Source organism: Sturnus vulgaris, chromosome 3 (assembly GCF_052056855.1).
Source record: "Sturnus vulgaris isolate bStuVul1 chromosome 3, bStuVul1.hap1, whole genome shotgun sequence".
In the NCBI taxonomy this organism is placed as follows: domain Eukaryota; kingdom Metazoa; phylum Chordata; class Aves; order Passeriformes; family Sturnidae; genus Sturnus; species Sturnus vulgaris.
In genome coordinates, this window is record NC_142245.1 from 46,930,886 (window position 1) to 46,946,706 (window position 15,821).

The following is a 15,821-nucleotide window of genomic DNA, read 5'->3' on the forward strand; positions in this document are numbered from 1 at the left end:
ATGGCAATGCCAATAGCCCATAAAATTATTCTCTTCAATGTTCCAGGGCTATTTTACTGGACAATTTATACCTATCTCTTCCATGGACTTTGGCTACTGACTTTAGATGTTAATTGTTTGATTGCTGTTATTTTTCTTTGTGTTAGAAATGTTTTATCCATCTCCTGAGCTCTTGATGTGAATACTTCACAATAATTCTAAAACCAGCATGTCATGTTCATATGGTGTTTTCACTACAGATTCAGAAACCATTTTAAAAATGTACTTTATATGGGAAACCTGATTGGAGAGCTTAAAGGAGAGAGATTGCACATGTGAAAATAATTCAGTAGCACATTGGCTTTTAAAGACAAAAACATGCATAATATATTAAGCATTTATGTAAGCCTAACATCTTTTATTGGTTTTGACAGAACTGCTTGATTAAAGATGCCCAGAGAAGATTAATGACTGCACTAAGTATACGACCTTATGGCATCTCACAAAATTGTTCTCTGAAAGTTTAATGTAGGCTTAATAAACAGCAATTATTCCTTCCTACCATATGGTTGATACCAGATACATGAGGGTGGAACCCACTTGAAATACTATTCATAGTCTCAGGTAAGTTGAATAAAAACATTAATTACTTGTATCATGAAACATAAGTGGTGATTTCCCCCAGGGGAAATGTCATGTTAATAAATTATTTGCTTTCAATGTCAGAAGAGTTGAGAAATGTGAATAATTTTTATTTCTGTACAGATTCCCTTGTGAGAAATTCAAAACATTTGAAATATGGGTAATTATTATTTCAATTGCAAACAAATTAATGAGAAATCACAAAAATAAGAGCTATAATTTAAAAGTTATTTTTTGGATGTAAAGATAGATACAACCAGGTGAAAGATGCTGATTTTATGAGAGTGCCTAAGATTTTGGTCCTAATTCCATTGATTTCAGTTGGAGGTAACCAAAGCCAACTTCAGTGACAAGCTGATGACCAGAATGTACTAACAGAACAATCGCTTAGATATTTCAGATTTTTCTGGAATCAGATTACACCAAAATCAGGTGCACACCAAAAGAAGGAGTCCAAGCCCTGGGAATGAACTGGATTCTTCTGAAGTTCTGTATTATTTGAGGCTGAAAGTAGCATTACAGATTGCTTAACTTTTAGTCCTTAGCTGAGGTGGTAAGAGCCAAGTGGTCTCCATAGGCTGCATCTGTGGAGCTTCCTTCAGATTATCTGGTCCATGCTCTGGAGAAGGCTGGTTTTCTCTGCTTGTGGTTTTACATTCACTTCACATCATATAGCTCTCCATAAATTGCTCATATTTTCACACAGGAAAATAAAGTATCATAATTTATCATACCTTATTGTATGCGTGAAGTAATGGTATGTTTTGAGACAGTAGCCCAATAACAGAATGGAAGAGCTCAGAAAATGCTCATTCTCTTCTGTGATTTTTTTTGTTAGGTTACTCTGTCTTAAAATACTCTTGCATGGTTTGAATTCCCTGCAATAATAATAGTTACTTACTCAGAGTCTCAAAAGAGTGAATGTTTGTCAGATCATATTAATCAACATCTGTCAGATTTATTTTTCCTCATCTTCTCTCTTCAACCTAGAATTTGTTTCCCTCATCTTGTACTTGTTTTCTTTCTTCTATGGAAGTGTAGCAGATTTCTCTTGTGAAAAAATGGGTCAACAAATAATTTAAAATGAGAGTTTGACATAGTGCCCTTTAGAGAAATGCTCTTGCAGTGAGTTTATAGATATAAATACTCCAGTAAAGATCTAGTTATGTGGTCAGAGGTAATATATCAAAGGTTAGCACTAACTGATGATAAAATGAATCCCACTGTTTAACTCAGTAGAAGCTGAGTTAGTCTACATGCATTAGAGCAATTTGTCACCCCGAAACAGAGCTGAATCTAGCTAAATTACTGCTTATATTGAGGTATTTCGAAGTACTTTTTTCCACATATGAAGTGTGTTTATGCTATATGTTATCTTGGCTTTACAGATCAGATGTGCTCATTTTAGTGGATCCCAGGGGAAACTTGTCCTTATTGCTGCTGTGTTAGTGTTGGAAATTCATTTGTTGCAAAAGTTAATCTTACTGTAATGCTTTTTCACTGGGAATCAGATAGACAAAGTGAGCTATCTCGTGAGTCCTGCTGTCTTGTATACCAACTGAGGCTGGGATTTCTGCTCTCAGTTTTGTGTGACTGGGGTAGAGGGGAGGACAGTAGCACCAGACTGTGGAGACCTTGAAACGCACTCTCAGTTAGATAGATACAAGAGGCCTCTCTCTCGTTATCTCCTTTTGATGACAAACCCTGTTCTATCAAGGCAGAACAATCCCTGTCATGTTCCTTAGGTCACACCCCTGCCCTCTCCCTGTCAGCCTTTTGGTCACTCCCACCCTGTTTCCGTGTTTTGGCCCCTGCACCCTAACCCCACCCTTGTGATACCCCCATGTCTCCTGGTAATTGGTCTTTGATGCTTCTTCCCCTGCCCTGCTCATCCCATGTACTTAACCCAAAGCCCCTGATCAGGCGTCTGCCTTTGCCTCTGCCTCTGCCTCTGCCTTTGCCTTTGCCTTTGCCTCTGCCTTTGCCTTTGCCTTTGCCTCTGCCTCTGCCTTTGCCTCTGAGCGCTGGACTGTGCACACGCGTGGCTGAAATAAAAATCTCTGTAAAACCCCTGCAAAGGCCCTTCCTGTTTCTTTACCTGCTGCACCTCAACAACGACCCCAAGAACAACACCAGACTTCAAGGCAGGCCAAAGTGAAAAAGATAAGGTGTTGTCCAAACAAGGACTTCTCCCCTGTCAGTGGAATTGCCTTCCATTTTACTGTAGCTCGGTGAGAAGACTGTTGCTCGTATTGCTGATTCCAAACATTTTAGTCACTTCGATTTCACATAATCATCAATCAGAAAGATGGTGTGTGCCAATTAGTCTTTGTTCTGTTCTACACTGCAGGAAATCACACTGCCCTCCAACAGAGTTACCAGCCCAGAAGTACACATCTGTGAAAGTATTCACTGAAACTATTGCAACTTCTTGTACAGCAGAAGTTGTGTTGAATGTTTAATATCTACTGTTATTAAATCCTTGATGAATATGTATTAACTTTTTTATACAGACACATGGATACTTTAGTGGTGGATATATGTTGTAATGAAAAAAAATCAGCCAGGAGTCCGTTTCTTCATGCAGAAAAGCCAATTCTTTATTCACATAATGAATTTTTATACAGTTTTTATAGACCTCATGTTGAACTCCCGTTGGTTAATAGTTTTCTTGCTATTTAATTCATTGGTTAGAAGGTGTTTTTGTGCGTATGTGCTAAGATTCAGGTCTTTACATTTTTTCCTTTGTGGATTCTCATGTGATACATCTGTTGTTTATACAGGTGCACTTGTTTTTCTCCCCAAGAGAGACAAACTTTTCATACCTAAGAATGTTTTGCATGGGAACTTGAAAGTTGCACTCAGAAGAAGTGACAGACCAGTTTGGTAATTCAGAAGAGCAAGGCCTGATTTCATAAGGCCTTTCTTTTATAACATCTTTTACCTGTCTGCAACAGATATACTATGGGAACATTGAGAAGAAAGAAAAGATCTGTAATAGCAAGTGGAGAAACTTAAAAACATTGCCAGTGGAATCTTTTAAAACATGCAAGAAGGAATGTTCAAATGAGAAAAACAAGGATTGTGGTGCCTCCTTCAGACACATGCATTTATTTGCTTCAACACATTTTATATCTACTTTTTCCAAGTGGTGCTGTGTTATTCAATTCTGTATGTCAGTAATGCCAGAGAGATGTAGTGGACATTTCATTAGCCTCATTATACAGGGCAGCTGCAGCCCAGGATAATAGTAAATGAATGACTCACACTGCCAAAACAGAAGACAGGCAGCATTGCTTCACTGGCTTCATTACATTCTTCTGTCACTTTTGGGGAGATGTTCAAACTGATATTTGGTTGGAAATTGCTCTTGTAAGCAAATAACAACTATTTGCCTTTTCCTTCTTCACAAGTGTTCTGCTTTGTAATGGTCTAAAATCCGAGGGTGGCAGAGAGTCATGGATCATGTCCCAAGTGCCTGTTAGTAACAGCCACACAAGCCTTATTATAAAACCTCCTGTTAGAATACCAATCAATTTATAAACTAACAACTCCTCTCTGTAAATTCCCCATCGTCTCTATAATTATCTTTGCTACTTAATTATTGATTATTAGTGTGCCAAATCCTGGCTTAATTTCAGTGAGGATTATAGCCACTAGCAAGATAAGGATATAATTTGGAGATAAGAGTGTAAATTGATTTTAAAGTAGAAATCTTTGATTGAATGCAACAAAAAGCTATTTATGTTATATCTCTCTGTGGTTGTATATGCAGTAGCTGCTGACAAACCTGCATTGGCTTCCAACAATCAGATGAGAAAGGTGCAGGCTGTGGAAATTATGGTTTGGTTTGTATGCAGCTTTGTGTTACTTCTGTGAGATTGAAATCAGATTTTACTCAAACTTACTGCTCATAAAAATCTTATACATGAACCTTCCAAGATTTTTCCTAAATTTAATAAACTGCTTGTCTTCAGCCTCTACCTGAGAAACTATGGCACAGATTGGCAGAGTGATTTTTTTCTAACTTTAAGCAATAAAGCAACAGAAGAGCTGCAAGAAAAATCTTTTTGTCTATTACTACCAAACGAGTGGCATGTTTGTCTCTAGAAAACACTTGAAGCATCTTTGCTCTGTTGCATGACTGTCTATTTTGCCAAAATTTGCCTACTGTAAGACCAAATATGTCAATCATGATCTCTGTCTATGTCCATGACCCAAATAATACAAGTGTCTATACTGAACTTTTTTCTTGGCTTTTTTTGTGAAATTGGAGATTGGTTCTTGGGAGTTTGGTCTGTCTGACAAAGGAGCATGGTCTAGACTGAGATATCAGAATGAGTAGTTATAGGGAACTTCTTTTTTATTTTTCATCGCAGTGAACCCTAAGCACAAGATGTGATGACCAGGGACTTGATGCTACTTGCTGTGCTAAATATTAAGCAGAAGATGTGATGCAATTTTTGGAAAAGTTAAGGTGTGTTTAAAACAGCTCTTGAACCTTTGGGTTTTGTCCCTATCTGAAGGATACATGGCCTCCCATCCATTAAACTGGAATCAGCCTGCATTGTAGGTTTAGGAAGCCTCATTTCAGGAAGCTAGTTTTCTTTTTACTATATGATGTCTGTTTCACTCATAACTTTCAGTGTTTTTGCAACAACATTTAAACATGGGCAAAAAATAAACTCAGTGTGTGCTTACACAAAGACAAGGAGAAGAATAGAATAACAGCTTATGGAGTAAAATGAACCTAAATTTAACCAGAGTAATGTTCTTCCTCTGGGAAATGCCAACAAAAGTATTGGTTTTTAGTCTAGTAAAGAACAAATTCTCCTGGTAACTGGTTGTTTTCAGAAAGGATTGTCTCAGTTTTCTTACTTTGAACTTTTATTTTTAACAACTACAAGAAATTTGAAAATTTATTTGAAACTAATGAAATGCTCTCTGTTTAGAAGTCTAACGTAATGTGGCAGGATAAGAAGGCATTGAAACAGCTGCAAATTATGTTTTCAAAGGTAGAACACTGAGAAGCTGCTCTTTGCAAACAAGCATAACACGTTTTGTGCCTTTCTTGCTAGAAGAAGTTTTATAATTACTAAGTGTGTGGCTCTTTTCATTCTGGGTAATTAGCACCAAGAAAATGTCATACCGAGGCAGGAAGCTTTCCATCTTTTTGAAGTATTTTGGATACGAAATATAGGCAATTTAAACTTTTTTTTATTTTAAAATTTTTCATTTCACAATATAATGTCTTTGAGTGTGAAATTCAAGTCATGCATATTTTCTTGGAGTGGAGAATGACTGCTCAGCCTTATTAGTGTTATTTGCTCTACAGGTAAATCTCAGTTACACAGCAAAAAGTGTTTTTGTTATGTCTCTAAAATTTTATCTGTCTTAAACAATCATTTATTAGAAGTACTTTCCTGCAAATAAAACAGTTGTCTTATAAACATTAACTTAGCTGTAGGATTTTTTCAGCAGGTGTCTTGGTGTGATTCTTGGTATCGTCCTTATTTACTGCTTTGCTTAATTTAAAAGAAATTATGCTAGTAGTTGTATAAAGTAGTACTGATCAAACAAAGAAGTGTCTTATTCTGTTCCTGTTGATGTCAATTAGTTTTTATTTGATAAGTAATGGTAATTTTGCAGTCCTTTTCTGAATAAAGCATTGTCTTTCTTACCTCTATGTCTCCAAAAAGCAGTAACTTGGTGTTAAACATTGCACTCAAGAAAAAAGGACCCACCCTGGGGATTGATCCTATTCTCTTTACAACTGATAGACAGCACTAGCCCCACTCTCCCAGGCTTGCACTTGTTGCTGTAGGTCCATGGCAAGAATGCAGCCACTCCAGATGGGGTTTGTGTCAGGGGAGCTGCTGTGGTGCTCAAAAGCTGACAGTGAAGCAAGCACAAACAGCTGTGCTGCAGCTGCACAAGGAGAGAAGGACACGTGTGGGTGTTGATACCATGGTTTGTGTTTGTGTCTGACACCAGGAAGAACATACAGAAACCAGAATGGCTGCTTGACTGCCCTAAGGGGGTACTCCTTGTCTGTTCCACCTCCTCTGAAGTCACACTAAAATTCATTTGTCATCTTGTCCCTTCAGGTGATTTTGTTCAGCTTTCTCCTCACTGATGAATTGATGATCTGTCTCCAGTGCTGCCTCATCTAGGTCTCTCCAGTCCTGCAGTCCAGCCTATCTCTTAGCTGTCTGTTCTTGAGCTTGTTTTGTGGACTTCATGGTAACTCTAACCATAAGCCTAGAATAAATCTAAAATTGAAAAAGAAAATACAAGCAGTTTTTCATATTTCCCTGCTTGTTGCCTTTGTATCTTTCCTCTTCTTTATGTGTATTAGCACATATGCATAGTGACTATAAATCCATGTTCTACCTACACATAACTTAACCTTTTCACTTAATAATTTTTTTGATCCTTACAGTGCTATGTGTAGATTTCACCCCCAATGTTCTTCCACTAGAGAATTTATTGTATTTTATTTGCAAGATGCCTCCGTTTTCTAGGAAAAAAAAATCATAATTACTGTTGTGCTGTTTAAGTGGATCAGATCGATAAACATAAGTTACATACTATTTTCCTCTTTTCTCATATCATGTCTTTTTATCCTCCTGTATTTTGTGCATCCATCACTGCAAGAATAATGATTTTCTGAATGTTCAAAGCGTGCCTAGCCCATTAATCTCAATTTGTGATGAGGTCTTTGGACTGAAGATGCTGATTAGGTCACACAGTGCTAAGTATTAGCACCTATTGGATCAACTTTGATATATATATATAGTTGCAAATGAGGGAAGAGGGCTTATTGATCTCTTTGCTGGACAAGAGCCCCTCTAGGTCAGCAGTACCTCAGATGTAAAGGTTATCCAAAGCCAATCCATAGATATTTTCCTTTTTTTCTTTTTTTGACATGCAGCCTTTTGTACTGTATATATTTAATTTGTGAAGTGTTTGTGAAACTCCTGGCCACTAATACACTGTTTTCTTACTCCCATGAGTGCATCTGATCCTGCTCAATACCCACTTCTGTGCTGCTGGTTCGTGGTGTCACATCTCCAAAATACCTAAATCTGGGTATTTAATTATCTTTTCAATTTCTGTCTTGGGACTTTTTAACATTATTTTCGCATGCTCAGAAGCTTTGTTCCTGTCAGCAGCAGAAGAGTTAGAGCTTAAAATTTTCTGATTATATAGTAAAATCACAGTACATAGACAGAGAGAAGCAACAAAGTAGCCATATCTTACATGGATCTGGGTAGAATAGGGTTCAGACATGGTAATGTGTAATAATTTTTAATTTTTAAAAAATGGGATTTGCAAATAATCTAAGATTTTATGGGATTTGGCTTCTGACAATTCTGCTCATTTTCCCACGCTGTCATTCATCACTGGTACATCTCATAAATGTCAAGTACTTCCTTCCCACCTAAATCTGCTGGTCAAATTTTATCTAGTTCTTGCAAGGTAGCTAGAAGTTATTCCAAAAAATAAAGCAAGCTGAACTTATGGAAGGACTTGCTCTTATAAAAGTAATACCAGACCTTTTTTGTAAGCATGTTTTGTTTTTTATGTATCCACAGGAACCTGCAAACTTGATTTTATTTTCAAGCTGATTTGAATGAGAAATTAACTTTAGTTCTCTTTATTATAAGAGATTTTCCTAGTTCTGATAGACTGAATCCTGAAATTAGTATGAGGCTATCCATGATATCAACCTGCTCAGTAGAGAATCAGAAAAAGAAAAGGTTTCTGTTGCTGATAATTTCACAAAATAGTAGTTGTACCATTTGAAGGAAACACTGGCTAAAGGAGAAATCCTAGGATGTTCTGTACACTTTCTTCATGTGATGGGCTGCAATGTTTAAGATGGCACAAGAAATTATCAAAGACAGAGGGATATATAACTCTTACAGTGAAAGGCAATTAAATAATGGAGTATATTGAAATCACTGCTTCATTTCCTTTATCTGTCTACAAAGTAATGTTTCTTTTCTCTCAAAAATGATGACCCACTGGTTTTGTGCCCCACTTGTTTTCCTTCATCCAAGCCAGATGTTTCTTACTAAAGATCTTCTCTCTTACTGCCCCTTAGTTTTCTGTCTATTCAAGCATACAGCTGTGCAGGCAATTTCACAAAAACTCATCTGATAGTAGAGACTGAAACTGGGAAAAAAATATGCTGACAGTGCAGGAAACACTAGTTGTAAATGAAATAAAACAGCATTGTTTGGAGTTGGGAACAACATTTAAATTGTACCTCAAGCTAACAGAGCTGTGAAGACACACCATCTTGTTGACTAATGGTCGGCAAAGGTTTTTGTTTTTCAGTCTGCCTGGGCTATTCTCAAACAATCAACGCAATGTTGCTTTTCTCCAGATGTCCCTATTCATCTGCAAAACTTTTAGCACAGATTGTTCTCTTATTTGTAAACAAATTATTCAACAATCCCAGTGTATTATGAGAATGACAGACAAACAGATGTGATGTGCTATCAGAAGTGGCTAATTCGAGATTCGATAATTCTTCTGTGCAAAGTGCCAATTAGCCTTAAAGAGTAGAGGAATGCCTGGCGGAAAAAATACTTCATTCTACAACCATCTGGTTTGTTATTGAGCCTTGAGAATCTTGTACATATCGATGATAAAATAGAAGAAGCAATTTTAATGCCTTTTCTTTCTTATTCTTCCCGGTCAATGTAATTTTAACGAGCTTAAGTGATTTATGTTGGGCCTTCTGATCTTACTGCAAATCTTTTTCAAAGTTACTTTGTTAAGAAAAAAATTGGAAAAGAAAGGAGTGAAAAAGCCTGACATCATTCACCACTTGTTATTGCCTATAAATTGTCATTTTCTTTTAGAATAAACAAAGCTAAAATCTGTCTTTGTTTCATGGTCAATTCTTAGGCATCCCTTACTGTCTGTAAAAAATGTTACAGCCAGACAAGGCTTCTCCTGATAGATAGCAAAAAGCTAGATTTAATGAAATATGTATTTGTGCTTGTGTCTCTGAAGAGTATTGTATTTCTGCATTTTACTTTTAAACATTCCCTTTTCTCTGATTCTGCAGACATTTAAAGTTATGTGCTTAAAATCATATTTATTTGCTTTCCTCTTATCTAGATAATAGACACACATACAATCTAGCAGCTTAAAATATATCATCCTCCATTTTAATGATCTTTAGCCCTGCTACACAGATATTGCTTTGAGCAGGGAAAAGCTAGGCTACCTAGCTTTATTGTTAAAGTCCATGGATGAGAGGGAGAAGGAAGAATCTGGGAACTCTAGTTTTCTATGCTTTAAATGTATTACATCTTGCATTAAAAATTCATCTGGAAGCAAGTTTCACACAACTTGGTCTCTCTCTGCCTATTTCCTGTTGTATTCTTGGCTGCATTTCTCAGTGGAATACTCTGGGATTTAGGGAAGGGCTTAAAGGTGGTGTGAGGTGAGTGGGATTTCATGCAAAAGTGAGCAGTATTTTCAATGAAAGTGGCTAAACAACCTTGCTTCCAGTTCCTACCAGTTTTTAGTTGCTAAGTCCAGTAGCTGCTAGGTCTGTGCTGTCCAGCCCATGACTCTAATTGAGAATCACCAGATATTTCACCACCTCACTCTTCAGCTCTGTAATTTTCTTGTTTGCACAGGAGTCTCACATGATATGTAGTGCCAAATCTGTGCAATACCCTCAGGTTTTCTGGCTCCTGAAGCCTGGAATTTGAAGTCTTCCTTTAGAATATGAATTCCAGAGTCCTGTGTTAGCAGCTTATAGAGTGTCTCTAGATTAGTTTCTGTCTAAAAGCTAATTGCATTAAGGACATTTATGCTGTGCTTTGTAACGTTTAACTTGATGTATTCAGAGTCCGGGGAAAGAGACTGAGAAAATGCCTGGTGTGACTTTTGCTGATGAGGAAGAAGTAGGCATTAAGTTTTTTACTGTCATTTATTGGCAGGCACATAAGTAACTCCAGGATTCAGCAGCTGTTAATTAAGAGCAGCTGTTTTGGGCATATAAACATCAGGCTTAGGCTTCATGCCCCTTGCTTCAGATACTTAAATCTCTTTGTTGATATAGTTCTCAATTGTGTTGTTCTATCAACAGTGAAAAGGAAACAAAGTCTTCATGAAGGCCCAGTTTTGTTTCATTTAACTTTAAAAAGTGTAAATGAGCAACTGAAGTTGATGAAGCTGCAAATCTAGTTCCCTAGGTGAAATAAACTGTTGTAACTTCATTGGATAAACTTTTACTTTAGCATTACAAACCAGTGTCTCACAATTTTTCCTATGGGGCTTGAGAAAATAATGGGAGCAGTGCAATAATGAAGATAAAAAATGCAACCTTAGAATGCAAAGTGGGCATAAAATAAGTACTTGATTATCTTTTCAGCTAGGATTCATCTTGCCTTATTTCTGATACATACTTTTTGCCAATTGCCAGAATTAATAAAGCCTCTGGCTGAATTTTTAACCTTTTTTTTTTTTTACTTAATCAAGGAGTTAAAAACAAAGAAAGGCTAATTCAGTCTCCAGTGAGTCCAAGGTAACTCAAGCATAACATAGAAGAGGAAGAGATATACTCTCACAAATTCCTTGCATTGTAGAGGAAACAATTTAATTTCTTTCTGTAGAGAAATTCAGCTGCTTTTCTTTTTTTACTAAATAGTTATATTGCACTATGGGCCACTGGGTAACCCTTTTAGTTTTGCATACTTTGTTGTAAATTTAGCTTACTGTGAATTTTTTGTTTATTCTTTCTTTAAATAGCATTGGTATAATAATTAGAAAGCTCTAATTTGAAGTACTAAATATGCTATCACAAATGAAGTGATCAAAACTTGTTTATTAAACCTTAATATTTATTTTGCTATGAGTCCCTGTTTGCTAAAAGATTCTACTCAGATTGGTCCAATTTTTGCTATGCAAACTTCTTAGAATTCTTCCAGCAAAACAGGTCTGGTAAACAGAAGGCTGGGCTTCTAATTCCTCTTCTATATCTCTTCTCTTTTGTATTTTTATGCTATGTGCAGACAGTACATTTGGAAATGTACTCTGTTTCCCGTGAAGAAAGTCAATGTTCTGTTACTTCAGACTGTCCTCAAATTGTTATGAAAGAAATTAATCCCTAAACCTCAATACTAACCTCTCAGTTGTATTTTCTTCAACTTGTTCCATTTACTGCAGACCTTCCTTTTGCTAGCAGTGTGTCACCTTTTTCCCTTTAAACTCCTTCTGTGTAAGCTTCCTTTCTGCTTCACTCTCTCTGCTCTGTCTGTCTCTTCAAGGAACCTGTTATTTACTTTCCAGGTAGACTTCAGCCGTTCAAATTCCTCTTTATCAAAATTTCTTACTGTTTTTCTGGCAGAAGGATGTGAGGAAGCAGGTCTGGGCTGGAGAGAGTGGGGTCTGGCTCAACAGAACTGCCTTTTATAAACTCCCTCTTGCCCGTCCCTCAGGGAATGCTGACTGCAATACTTGATTCCTTGCCTGTCAGAGAACATGGTGTAGGCATTTCCACTCTTGTATTTCAACTCTGATATTTTATATGAAGTGGGATTTACTCAGTGCATATCTGTCAGCTGGTTTATGTGAGAACATCCAGGAAAATTAAGTCTAATTAGTTTTCTACATGGATTAGTTAAGCAGTGCCGAATGCCTATATAGATGATCCAAGTCAGAACAGAAATGGTTCCAACGCTAGTTAATTTAACTTGCTTTGAAAATGATAATACTAATATTTAATTAAGGCCCTTTTATCCTGAATTAATCTTTAGTATAGTATATAAAAACATTAAGAAGGAGCACCTATAGATAATTTGGATTAATTTTCCTCAGTGACTCCATGTTGCTAAGTCCTTATTTGCAAAATTTCATCAAGAAAAGGGATCTTGATAATTAAGTTTGCTTAATCACTCTCAGGTTTTAACGACACCTTTTCTGACATGAAATTTGTTTTCTGGATTCCCCAAACTAAGCTATCTGCAACTACTACTGGAGCAATGTTCTTCTCTGACATTATGTTGTCACACAGAAATAAAAAGAAAATGCCTGCAAAGTCCAACACTTGGATGTACCGGGTGAGGTAAAAGGTAAGAAACACTTTTATTCAACAACAATTGAAATAGTTGCCATTTTCATTTGAATTAATTTGTCTTCATTATTTCTTCATCTAATTCTGCAGAATTTATTGCAGTTAAATTAGGAGTAACTTTGGCCCTGTATGTTTGGAAATAACTGTAAGCTCCTGCTATAATAACAAAAGAGTGCTGTACTTTATCTGTGATGAGTTTAGAAGCTGATTATTTTTCTGGACTTTTGTTAATCGAGTTCCTGCTGCAATCAATGATCAAAGCAAAACATATGATTTTGCTCCAACGCCGTGTGTAAACTAGACTGGACTGCATTTTCCTGAGTTATTACAATCCCAATAAGTCAAACCTTGATACATATCTTGTCTTAGATGCAATGACCTTGTGCAGTAGGTGCTATGAAGGAAGAAGCCAGGTTCCATGTGACCTTGTATGATTTTAAGACTGGTAAAGAATTCAAGACAAATTTATGACAATTGTACCTAGGTGGTAACTATCTGAAAGGAATTTTGTACCGATTTGTGAAAAAATTCCCTTGTTGTTCAGGGGTAAAATAGTTAACTATCACACAGGAATAGGATGAAACAAAGTGATTTGCAGAGGTTAACAGATGCTACCTATTTAGCTGCTATTTTTGCATGGGCAGAAGTAGGTAGAATGGCAGGGAAAAAATTAAATCCATATTGTTTTGGACTTATTAAAAAAAATATAACCTTAAAGACTGAAAACACAACTTGAACAAAAACAGCACTGAAAAAGGAAATGTAAACATCCTATTAATAAAAGTCAGAAAAAACTTGGGAAAATTATGTGCTTCAAACCTATTTTGTCAAAAAGGGGCAAGATGTAAAGTAAGTTTTTAAATTATGTGAAGAAAAAATGGAAAATTAATAATTTTAGGTGTTCTGAAAATGCAAGAATCAAAGTTCTGAATTCTAGCTTCTCAAGCACAAAAATATCACCACAAATTTACTGCAGGTTTTTAAAAATGTTATTCTAGGAGACTGGTCTCAGATATATGGAGTGGGAATAGCCAGTGTTGTATCTTCTGCCACCATGCATAGACTCCCATCATGGCTGAATACTTACAACAGAAGATTTTCCAAGAAAAATATGATGCTTGAACTTCAGAACTGCTGAACTGCAGGAATTATTTTCAAAATGAAGAGAATTCACAATTCATTTACTGTATTGTAGAGGAGAGGAGGCAGAGAGATATGTATCAAGGGGTCACTAAGCTGACTTTTCCATCTGTTTCAGTTTTCTCTTGGCACAGCAAGAAATAACGGCCCTATTTCAGTGGCTGGCAAAAAAAATTCTAAATGCAAAACAAGTAGTGTGATATTTAAGTAATTTGTGATTCACCTAGATGAACCATGCTACAGAAATGTGAAATCTTTATCTTCATTATGACAAGGGATCATTGTATGAAGATCAGTATGAATTATGAATGAAAAGACAGCCTGTTGGCTTCTGGTAGAAATGCTTCAGATAGTCCCACAGTAAATATGACAAATAGACCCACTCTACTGTAGCAGCAATCTGCTTCTCTTTACTTAATGTTTCCACTCAGTTGTTACTTTCCCTCCAGGATAAGACACCTGTCTATAAAGATGCTACACTTATTTTTTGTTAACCTCTGTCAGTTCATACAGTTTATACATATTTACCTGCACCAGCAGGGAAATGTGCCCATTTAGTCCAATCTCTACCCTGGAGCAGATTTTCATTATTTTTCAACAAATCTTGTCATCATTTCATCTAATCTATGTAATATAATCTTGGAGGCCAGTCAAGGACCAGTGGTCCAGTATCATTTTCAGGGTGAAAGGATCTTTCTGATTCTCTTGGACGACTGCAAAGGGGAAACTTCCTACAAATGGTAACTTTTCCCACCAAAACAACAGCCTAAGAAATCTTAGAATAGAAATAGAAATCTCTTTTGTTTTTCTTTGGTATTTATCACAGTATTAGAATTTGTTCTATTCTTGAAAATAGTAATTCATAGGTTGTCAAGGAAAAAAGCCAGGGATGCTTGCTGTTGTGTCCAAGAGAATCGTTTTCCCTAAACTTGACTTTTCTCTCTTAAAAGGACCTGAATTCTTCAGGAAAGAACCAGACACCCAACGACCGTTTTGAAACACTGCTTTTCCAGTTCTATTGCTATGTGTTTGCATTTGCCCCATGAAGAAAAGTTCCCAAGTTCTCAAAGGATATAAAAATATTTTTTCAGTAGACATATTTGCTGGTTTTGTGCCTGAAAAGTGGCTGGTTTAGTTACCACCAGAAAATTATATGCTTTCCATGGAGTAGATAATGCAGCCCAAATTCAGTGTTTTCTTTGATGTCTATTTTACTTACAGCAGTTTTCAAATACTGTATAGTTTAAAAGATGTGCAACTAATATATTTTTGCACATTCACCGAAGAAGTTAAGAATTTGCTTTAATTCTGTCTTTTATAAATCAGGTTTATATAAGCTTGGCACAATCACACACATAATCCCTGTCATCTAAATATAAGGAATGCCAAATATAAGTTCACTGAAGTCACAACACAAAGTACTACATCAAATATGCAAGACAGAAAAATTAGCCTACGTAGGTGACTCCTCTGAATGTTCTTGGCTTCCACGCACTCAGAAAAAGCTTGATCATATGTCTAAGAATCACTTATTGAGCAGCAAAAAAAACCCCAAAACCCAAGAGATTTATTATTACTTCTACAATGTCCAAAAACTTTCCAAAATCCAGTACTTTGCAGAACAAACAGTATGATGTACTTCATGTTTGGAACACTTATCTTCCTCTTTTGTTATTGATGTGGCTTATTTGAACTGTCTGATTTTTAGATTTTTTTAATGTATGCTTTTCAGAGGTTGCTTTTGAAATAATATCTTTAAAAATTGGATAGAATTGGGGGGGGAAAGGGATAAAAAAAGGAATTTTTCCAGAAGCAGTTAAAGGTGCTGATCTTTTCTGAAGCCTTCCTTACTCCACAGAGCTCCACTTCTGTCTATATGTACTACATATGCTAGTTAGTAACTAGAATGATGAGTTTAATATTAAAAACTAGAGCTACCTTATTTTTTCTCATT